This window comes from Chiloscyllium punctatum, chromosome 22 (assembly GCF_047496795.1).
Source record: "Chiloscyllium punctatum isolate Juve2018m chromosome 22, sChiPun1.3, whole genome shotgun sequence".
Lineage (NCBI taxonomy): Eukaryota > Metazoa > Chordata > Chondrichthyes > Orectolobiformes > Hemiscylliidae > Chiloscyllium > Chiloscyllium punctatum.
In genome coordinates, this window is record NC_092760.1 from 60,948,201 (window position 1) to 60,959,539 (window position 11,339).

Here is an 11,339-nt window from a genome sequence, read left to right on the forward strand (position 1 = left end):
TTAAAGAACCAGTAACAATAGACTAGGCTGAACGGCCTCCACTTATCCTGTCAGATTCTATGATTCTCATTTACTCATTTGCTCACAACAATGCCAGAAAATACAGGGAAACACTTGATATGAGAAGATAGGAGTCAAATATATGATCCTATTAACAAACCTCAAATATCTGAACAGTAACTGAGTGGCAGTGGAATTCTTGCATTGCACTCCACTTCCCATCAATTAGTGTTCACACCAACTGTTGCTTTGACAAGGTTTTGCACAGGCCAGTCACACATCTTGGCATCTTCCAACTTTTTCATGATTCACTGAGCCTTCAAGACTTGGGTGCAGAACATTCCCACAGGATGTTGATACTAGCAAGTTTCCCCATGTTAACATTTCAATTCTTTAGCTTTAAAGTTTTGGACAGGGAGATGCAGCCTTGCACTGAAAAAACTAGGTGTCATTGAAAAGACAGGAAACCTGAGTAAGTAACACAGAATCAAGCTGACAGAGGCACCTAATCTCCAAATGATTTGTCCCTAATGGCATTTCTGTACAGTTCACAATCTAGTAACATTGCAGAGAGCTGTACTGCACCTGGAAGACTCTCTATAAAGAAAAACCCTTACTATTTTATTTCTGCTTTCTCACCCTTCATACAGCAACAAGCTTCACAAAGATTCTCGGAAGATTGCTAGTACATATTTCACAACGCACAGAGTCACTAAACCCCATTAAAAAAATGTAATTATTTTCCTTAAACAGCTTAACTACTATATGCAGCTAATTAATCCCATGTCTGAAATTTTATCTTTAAAAACACAGGGCTGCTTTCAGTACTTCTCTAGTATCTTTCTAGAACTCATAGTAAAGGTATTATACCTTGTCAGCAGCAACAGAAGCACGAAGCTCGATTCTGCTCACAGCCGGTGAATAAAACCTCTCAGAACCCGGTTATTTGGATCACCCTGCATACATAAACTGAGTGACAGACTAATTTCTGCTATTCTGAGCCCAGCCTCTCTCTCACTCCTGGGAGCTTTTACCATTTAAGGTCAATGTTCCATCTGGTCTTGCTGGCTCTCTCTCTCTCTCTCTCTCTCTGTTGCTCTTTCTCATTTGCTTTCTGCCTCTCCCTCTCTCACTGTTTCAGTTTCTGTGCCTCTTCTCTCCCTGTCTCTATTTCAATCTCTATCCTCTATTCTTTTCTCCCTGTATCTCTCATCCTGTCCTTCTGCGTGCCCCCTCATTATCTCTCTATGTCCAACCCCCCCTCTGTTTCTCCCCCTACTCTGTGCCTCCCCCTCCCTGCCTCAGTTTCTCTGTCTACTTTTCCCTGCTTCATTCTCGTTCTGTCTGCCCTTTCTCTCCTTGCCTCTATTGCTCTCTTTTTTTGTCTCTCCCTCTCCATTCTCCCACACTCTGTGTACTCTTGTCACTAGCTCTTCGTCCACTAGATCATTCAGCATGTCTGACTGTCTTTCCCAATCCCTCCATCCTTCTCCCCCTGCTGCTCTTACACACCCTCTCTCTCTCCAGGAGACTAAAACAAAACCACTTAAAGGAAACTTGTTCAAGTGTAAGCAATAGGCAGGCAGTAAATTGTTTTCTCTATGAAGATAAAAATAACATTGCATAATTTAGATTGTTCACATCCTTTTTTGATACTGACATTAAGCTCATGAAAGACATGACTTCAGTTGTCTTTTTCTCTTCTGGGGGTTCAGACTGCTGTGTGGCACTGTCCCACAAGTGTTAGCCACAAACACTCATGCCTATTGTTCATCTGCATGACTGGACAGTCAGTGTCAGGCAGTGTGTGGTGGCTCTACTCAACCCAACCCTGGCACCATCTGAACCCTCTAGCAGAAAACACTTGGAAAACACCAGCAACAAGTTCACTGTTGCACTTGCAGTAGTGCGGCACACTCAGATACATTGCTGTTTGCTTGCTCTCAGTGAAAGAATGGAAAGAACAAATACAAAACAAACCCAGACATTTAACAAATTAAATTGCAGTCATTTTTGTAATGTAAAAAATGGAACAGACTTTTACAGTACTGAGAGAGTGTTGCACTGTTGGAGTGACAGTTCTGAGAGTGTGCTGCACTATAATAGGGGCAATACTGAGGGGCCACTGTAGTTCAGAATTAGGACTAAGGGAATGCTGCATTGTCAGAGGGCCACTATTGAGGGAGTGAATCATAGAGTCAGTACTGTGGGATTGTTGCAATCAGATAGGACCAAACACTATACTGTGGGAGAGTCTGTTCTGAAGGAACATTGTATTGCTGGATCTTCAGTCCTGAGGAGAGTTGGACTGAGGGAATAGAGCACTGTCATTATTTTGAAACATATATGATTCTGAATGGACTTGACTGGGTGGATGCTGAAAGGGTTAGAGGAGACTAGAATTAGGTCACACAGTTAAAAAACATCTCTATTTTAAGATGAAAATGAGGAGAAACTTTCCAGGAGTGTTGAGAGCCTGTGGAATTCTTTTCCAAAGAAAAGAGTGGAGGCAGGGTTATTGATTACTTTTAAGACTGAGGGTAGACAGATTTGTGATTCACAAGGAAGTTAAAGGCTACCAAGGGTAGATGGGATTATAGAGATCAGGTTTAAATCTTATTGGATGGTGGACTAGATTTGAAGGCCCAAATGTTCCAGGTTTGCTCCTTATGTGTATGTTGAAATGTCACAAGGCCAGTACTGAGGGGAAGCTGAATTGGAAGCTCAGTAATGATGTAGTGTTGCACCATTTGAGGGTCAATACAGAAGATGTGCTGGATTATGACTGACACTTGTCTTTTAGATGAATCAAGGGTCTATCCAAGTCCCTCTGAGCTGGATATCAAAGATCCAATGGCTATTTGGAAGAAGCGATCTGATGAATTGACACAAACTAAAGGTTGATTAAATAGGTTTCTGAAACTGCATTGACTGATGAATTTTTTTTTACTTTTAGCTTTCTGACTACATGTCAATCTATTGTGTATGGTGCTTATAAATTAAACAAGCTGTTTAAAGGTTGATAAAAAGCTGAAGCTGGGAATGCCAAAGTGACACTTTGCGAAAAATGACATATCTGAGTCACACAGTATACCAAAGTTGGACACAAAAACTCTTCAATACAAACAAAATGACTAACAGCCTACGCCCCCTTTGTCCTGAAGCTGTTCAAAATTTAGTTTTCAGGAAACTGTAATTGTGTTTCATATACTTTCTGAGCAGAACATCCATTCTCACAAATTAACAAGAAATAAAAGTTTTGAAAGGTGCAGAAAGGGAAATTTATCACCTGTTGTAGGACAAAGTCACCGATAAGTATTGTGTAGTGTATAAGGAACTCTTAGATCCAAGTCCATTAATCACACTACACAAATAAACAAGATAAGAATGTCTGGGAAGTGCTGCAGCCAGAATGTGCAGCCTAACATTCTGACTAGCAAACAACATTCTGCCTTATACAGTGCAGTGGCCAAGTCAATCATTTGAATCTCATGAGTGCAAACCTCACTCTGGCAATTCAAATTCAAAACAATAGCAATTTGTGAGCTGGCATTAGATAAAATCATCATTAAATCTGCATGATTGTTGCAAATGACCAACTCATCAATTTGGGTTGGAAAGTGACAAGGAACACTCACAGCACAGAAGCATCAAACAAACATCGATGGTCTCCAGCAAGTGAGTGTCTAACCATTTGCCTGTATCATTTGAGGACACAGTATCACTGAATTCCTGACATCACAGGGATTATCAACCAGAAACTTAATAACCATACAGCGACTACAAAAGCAAGTCAAGGGCTGCAAATCCTCACATTCTGAGTCCCCATAGCTCATCCACTACATGCAAGGCTAAAGTCAGGAGGGTAATGGAATATTCTCCACTTACCCAGATGAATGCAGGTCCAATAACACAAGAAGGTAGACACCATCGGAAAAAAAGAGTTTGCTTGATGGACACCGTATTAAATTCTTTAAAATTGTAATGTTTATTATGCATAACACCAATGCACATTGGCTACAATGTTTAGCGTAAGATGCATTCTGCCAATGCAGCAAGACTCCTCCAACAGCCCCCTCAAAATCCATGTCTCCTTGAAGGACAAGGGCAGCAAGTATATGGAAACACCAGGTCTGCTCTGATCAGGTACCATTCTGACTTTGAATTATATTATTGTTCATTCACTGTCACTGGGTCAAAATTTCCAACAGCACTGTGAGTGTATCTCCTGCAGCATTTCAAGGTGATTCACTTCCATCTTCTTGAGGTAACTTTGGGATGGGCAATAAATACTGGCCTTACTAAAACTTCCACATCCCAAGAATAAATATAAATACCTCATTCACTAATATCTTTCAGGGAACAGAACATACCATCCTATATATAATTTGAAAGCAACACTATTAATTTTCCTTGTTGTACCTCAACAAGCCACACAACTATAAAAAGAAATAAAGAGAGACTTGCTTATACCTAATCCCTTTCATGGGTTCAGGATGTCACTAAGCACCATATGTGCATTACCAGTTCTACACCTTAGAAGTACAGAACAACCTTGGTTAACCAAACATCGATTATCTGAATTTCGGATTATCCAAACAAGATCTCAAGGTCCCAATGCTTGGGTAAACTCTGTTAATCCAACATTTGATTGTCCAAACATTTGATTATCCAAACAAAATACTCCCCACCCATGTCATTCAGATAATTGAAGTTGCCCTGTATAGTAACTGCTATAATGCAAGAAACATGGCAATGATTTTGGGCATATTAAAGCTCCTACAAAAAGAACTATGGTAATGGTGATGATGCAGGGTGTGTAATTTATAAATATTCTAATATCACTTGTTTTAAAGATTGGATTTTGATCTTGTGACACTTTTTGATGGGTTTAATGACTAACTTGTTAGCATTTCTAGAGCCATGGGTTTTTGAAACCAGTGTGAAAAAGAAAGTGAGAATGGGAATTTGCTTGCAGAGAGAAAGAGTTTTATGAGTGGACAGAATAAACATTCAAGGGCATGAAATAATTGCATGAAATAGTTTCTCCAAGAGAAAAGAGCTAGTTCAAAATTAGTTACTTTATACAAGGATTTTAGTTCTTTCTAGTCTGGACCTTACAAAACTATTATGTTAGAACCCTGAAGAGGTTGTTTGAAGCTAAGAAAATTTAGGTTCAAGAAAGAAGCTACCAGATTCCAAAACCAGGAAGTGAAAGCAACAGTTGAGACAAACCTATAGGTGTGATAGAGAAGAGACTTCTCTCTGGTGTTTGAGTATTGTGATTAGATAGATGGAATATTTTATTTCTACCATGTGTTTGAAACCATTGAATTGCATAATGTGCAAACAGTTTGGTTTACTCTATCTTATCTTTTCTTTTGCATAATAAACTTCTGTTTTAGTGTTAATCCAGATCTGCAGCATTGCATGTTTGTATTTCAAAGACTACCTCATTAAATAAAAAAAAGCAAAATATGATCCACCAAGCTAGATATCAGTCTGGGATCTGACTTGTTCAGCGATAACATCAGCTGGGATCGTAACAACTTGGGGATCTTGCAATTTTTGAATTCACTTGGATTTAAGAGCGATCTGTGTCTTTTTAAATTAATGGGCATGTGGTTCTTGACATAAAACAGCTGTGTTGCGGTGAAGTTTATTGCATGGAATTTGAAAATGACTTTGAATGTTGTTAAAAGTTTTCTGGATGTGGAAGATATAACTGTTTTTCTTAAATCTTTGAGTAAAGTTAAACTGAGAGAATTTACAGATAAATTAGAGGGAGAAGTAAAAACAGGATCTCGTAAAAATAAGATGTTTCAAGTGATTATCCAACATTTAGAATTGGAAGAATTAATTTGTTAGAACTGGAATTAACTAAGGTACAGTTAGAAATGAAAAGGTTTGACTTAGAAGAAATACAGAGAATAATAGCAATCAAAGAAGGTGAAAAGCAGAGGATAATGGGAAGTGATAAAGAAAAAGAGGATAATGGAAAAGATGATGGAATTTTAAAAAACCTGAACTTCTAACAGTTCTAGGAAAGCATATTCATACATTCTGGATGATGGTAAGTCTTCAGACCTATTACTATTACTAACAGGGCTATATGCTATTGTCAACCGTTTCTGTTATGTTTTTCTCCATAATGGTGATCCTGGCATTGAAATCAGACATTGCATGGGCAGGAAGCTGAGACAACTCAAGCACAATATTATTTCTCTCCTATACGCTGTTCCAAAGAGTCCATTAGTCATTCTTCCGGTTTCAAAATAAACACCGATAATATCTTATTCAGTTCTCTGCCCAAAGGCAGGTCCAACCTACAGTGTCACATCTTCCACTATGTGTAGAGGCCCGAAAAATGTCCCAGTCAGGACAGGCATTGAACTTGAGTTGTTTATACCGATCTGATCCAATTGATTGTCCAGCAAATTGAATCAGCCAACTACCCCCAACACCCTGAGAAGCATAGGTTGCTATAGTAACATATACTTTAATGTGCATGTTGTAGTCCAGAGTGATGAATAATAATGGCAGAGGTTCAGATGTTCTTCCAATCACATGACTGACCAAGATACCCCCTGTTCTCAACGCCTGCCATTGACATACATTGGAAGGATTTACAGGTTGGCCATATTATGAACGCACATTATTCATAACATAGTCAGATTCTATTTTGTGGGCAAACTGATTGAGAATGAGACAAGGTCATTCACTGATCAGTAGTAACTGATTATCAGGAATAATTAATTAACAAGAGTAATTCATCAATACACCAGTAATTTCTGACCAAAGGTTTCCACTTACAATTATTCCAGCAGGAGCATTCACTGATTATGATTATGTATCAGGAATAGTAGTATAAATATTTGTAAAACATTTCTGCTACTAATGTATTGCAAAATTTTAACTCATTTGAAATACGTTTCAGCATGTGTGCTGTTCAATGTAATAATGCTTTTAACCTACTTTCTCAGGGTGCAGTTTAGAACAAAGGAGGAAAGTAATTTTGTATTATCAATAATAAAAAAAGGTCAAATGTACTTCTTAAAGAAACAATTCAGGTGAGTTTCCCTGATGGGTTGTCAGGAGAGGGCACTGTTACTGCAAGAATATAAATGCTAGAAAAAGAAAAACTTGCATTTATATAGTGCCTTACATAACCTCAACACAAAAACCATTATTAATGAAGTATTTTTTGAAAATACTGAAGTGACATTGTAACTTTGTAAAACCATAAACATGCAGCCCTCCTTCTGAACCACCAACAGTGCAGCACTCCCTCAGTATTGCCATTCTGAAAGCTCAGCACATCCCAAATATTGACCTTCAATTCTGTTGTGTTTTCTCACTACTAAAATATAATCCCAGCTGACATCATCACTGACAAGTCAGGCCCCAGAATAAACCTGGTTTGATAGATTTTCTTTTGTATTCACACAGTGACCTCTTACTAAAACAGAAGCACACAATGCTGCAGATTTAGTTTCAAAAATTAAAAGAAGTTCATTTCTTGAAAGACATGAAGGTAAAATAGAATAAACCAAACTATTTACATTTACATTTGCAGTGTTGTATTCGGTTATTGGCATTTTAGTTAAGGAAGGATATTAAGGCTCTGGACAGAATACAAAGAAGATTTACAGTGAATACCAGAATGAGGGGTTTTTGATGCAATGATAGATAAGAGAAATTTGGGCTTATTCTCCTTGGATCAGGGAAGATTCAGAGATGACCTTATTGAGGCCTTCCCCCCTTAATCAAAAAAAACAAAGTGCTCAAAAAGCTCAGCAGATCTGGCAGAATCTGTGGAAAGACATCAGAGTTAGTGACCCTGAGGAAGGGTCACGACATGAAATGTTAACTTTGATTTCTTTTCACAGATGCTGCCAGACCTGCTGAGCTTTTCCAGCAATCTCTGACTTTGTGTCTTTTTAATTATTTTATCTTGCTGTTCCACTACTGTAAGGGACTGGTGAACATGCACACCAATGTCCCTCTGATCCTCAGTGCTTTCCAGGATCTTACTGTTCATCATCTATTCCCTTGACTTGTTTATCCTGCCCAAATGCATCACCTCGCACTTATCCAGATTGAATTCCCTTACAGAAATGTAAACTGTTGCTAGAATTTAGGTACTGGACAAGTAATTCAGAGAAAAAAGATATATCTAAAAACTCTCCCTGGCAATCTGAGGATTCGAATTCAGTAAAGTTCACCACAAAATTATATTGAAAAACTCAGTTGGTTCACTACTGTCCTTTAGGCAAGAAAATCTGCTATTCTCTGAGCTCCAGTCCCACCTCCACGTCGAGCGTAGAAAGATAAACTAAGACAGATAAACTAAAATTGGACTGAAATGGAGCAAAAAAGATGACAAGAGAAATTCAATGTTTTAAAGTCACATTATTTAAGTCTCTAACCACAATTAACTCATGAAGAAATAAGACTCCAAACTTAATTTTAATTGCCAGAAAGGTTAAATAACACATTACATGAAAAGATACTGTGGAGTGGGCAAAGACAAGTCTCGAAAAGACAAACAGATGATCTGCCCATAAATGCAGTGACTCCACAGCATTTAAAGAATTCAGTGACAATGAGGCAGTCAGCAAAATGTCATATTTGATAAACAATAGAACAGTTCTCGGACAGTGAATTTTAAAGTTCTGTTTTTAATTATGGAACTAACTTTTGCCTCAAGTTGTTGTACCATCCACACATAAATAAGTAACACCATGAAGTTGACCATAATTGTGACATGAAAAATGGGCCAATAAACATTTGTCAATGTATCGCAACAACTATTTCACTGAAAGACTCATGCCATTTTTTAATAAAGTAATCTTACCCTATTCTCTATGTTATAATTTACTTCTTCAACCTCCTTCAGTACAGTCTGGTGGGCTCCACCTGTACAAATCAGATCCCAGGTTAGCAACACACTAAGCCAGAAAGATCACCACTACAGTGAGGTTAACTGTCAGCTCTGCAAGGTGAATTATCAAATTCTATACCTGGGCCAGACTGAGGAGCAATGTGAACATGATAATGTATTAGGGAAAAAGGGGAAATGAACTGATGTGTTAGTGAATCAGTCACATGAACCTCCATATTAATTCTCATCATTTGGCACTTTTATAACTCAAAGCAACAATCACCTGGCTACTGAATCTCCACATAAAGCCACTCAAAGAGATGCTAATTAACCAGACGCAGCCGTGGTATCTCATCTGGCAATGACAACAGCTGTTATATTTCTACAAGGACTGGTCGCTCAGCTTCTTTAGACATGGAAAATTATTCAGAAATACATCAGCTGTGCATTAACAATTTTGCTGCTAACTTTGATCCTTCTTTAAATGGCCTGCAATTAGTACTTTAGAAAACAAGGGCCAATTTCTGCCATTGATGTATTTCTAATAAATTTGCTTTTGATCTCGAGTTCAATCAATGATGAGATCTTATTTCAGAGTTTCACTTGTGTGTCAGTCAGTCTCAATGTACAGAAGTCTGAGATTTTAATCAACAAATTTATGGGGAAATGAACTGCATAATTAAATATCATGCAACTGCTCTTCACAGTAAATCCTCCTGCTTCCATATCTTTAAATATTTTTCCTCACCACATATATGATTAACAAATTAAAATTGGTTATAGATTAGCATTTCTCACATGGGATTTCATGCTTTACTTTGTAGAAACCTAATGAAAATACTGAAATGTTCCCTGGGAGACCCTGTAAGTACTGACACACTCCCACAAAATCTCTGTAAATGCGAGCATGCTCACTGGGAATCCTGTAGGCACACTCTTGAGGAGCCTCTGCAAATACTGATGCGTACCAAAAAACCCCATTTAAGAGTACGTTTTCGAACAATCTCCTATAAATAATGGCACACTCCCAGGGAGTACCTTGAAAATACTGACACACTCTTAGGAATACAGCAGCAGGAAGATAAGGTTGAGCCCTGGAATCCAGTTCACCATTCAGTTGACCACAGTTGATCTGAAGTCCATTTAACCATTCCTTGTTACCCAAATCTGCTAAAATTCTATAAACCTTGAGTTTTAAAACTTTCGACTAACTCCCAGCCTCAACAGCTTTTTGCAGTAGAGAAAACTCCAGATTACCACTATTCTTTGTATGAAGGAGTTTTTGATATCACTGATCAGTCTAGCTCTATTTATAACATTACTCTCCTTCATATGGACACCCCAACATAAGAATTAATCAATCAGTATCTTCCCTATAGAATTGCATGACCATTTTACAGCTCTAATAGCTATAGAATATTAATTCCACTATAAAGATGTTAAAAGATTCACAGCAATAACTCAACTCCTCCCTTAAGCATCTGTTATACTTTTCCCAAGTAACTGTTTACTATGCTTATTTCGGAATTAACAAATGTAAACATTTGGTATCCAGTCTATTCACATCTGTAAAAAAAATTTTTTCTCCAGATCTACCAAAAATAGTGATTGCCACAAAAACCACCATAGAATTGTATCAATCTGGAAGTCTCACATTTGCGTGGACCAGAAAGAACCAGCAGCTCTCTTCAACAACCCAAGTCCACCTACATCAGTTTCTATCATCTTCGTCAAAAAGTGTGGTGCTGGAAAAGCACAGCTGGTCAAGCAACATCCGTGGAGCAGGAGAATTGATGTTCGAGTACATGTATAAGCTCTTCATCAGGAATGTGATCAGCTTGACTAGCTGTGCTTTTCCAGCACCACACTTTTTGACTATGATCACCAACATCTGCAGTCCTCTCTTTCTCCCTTCTATCATCCTCGTGGTCATGTATTATGCTCCATTTGAAGAGTGGGTGAGTTCTTGTCCAGGCAAAAGTTCATCCCTAATCAACAACAATAGAAACCAGACTAACTGGACACTTGCTTGTTGTTTATGGGATTGTCCAGTATACAAAGCAACTATCAACAGAATAATAGTTGCATGAGATACATTGAGGAATATGATAGGTGTTCTATTCATCAACATTAATATATCAATGATATATCAAATAGGAAAGGTGATCTATTCATCAACATTAATATATCAATGAGCACAAAATTGGCTGAGCTACAAAACAGAAGCAATAATCTACAACAATTCTCATTTATATATCACCTTTAATGTAATAAAATGTTTGCATGAACATTAACAAACATAATTGTCCATAGGGGAGATTGCAGAGATATGGAAAGGTGAATCCAAAGGGACTTGAAAACAAAAATAAGAACTTTGAGGTGAGGTGAGATGACCTGAAAGCTCACATAGGCTAACTAGCTTGGATCTGAAGAGTAAACAGATTTGGATTGATGT

At 37.9% G+C, this 11,339-nt stretch overlaps 1 protein-coding gene across 3 annotated transcripts in view; it reads right to left on the reverse strand.

Moving 5' to 3' along the window:
* mrvi1 (murine retrovirus integration site 1 homolog) overlaps positions 1 to 982 on the reverse strand; it is a 118,246-nt gene extending 117,264 nt beyond the window's left edge. For all 3 annotated transcript variants that reach the window (XM_072592464.1, XM_072592466.1, XM_072592465.1), the window contains exon 1: positions 871 to 982. The gene's annotated coding sequence lies outside the window, so the exon portion shown is untranslated. The remainder of the gene's footprint in view (positions 1 to 870) is intronic.
* Positions 983 to 11,339: the final 10,357 nt, after the last annotated feature.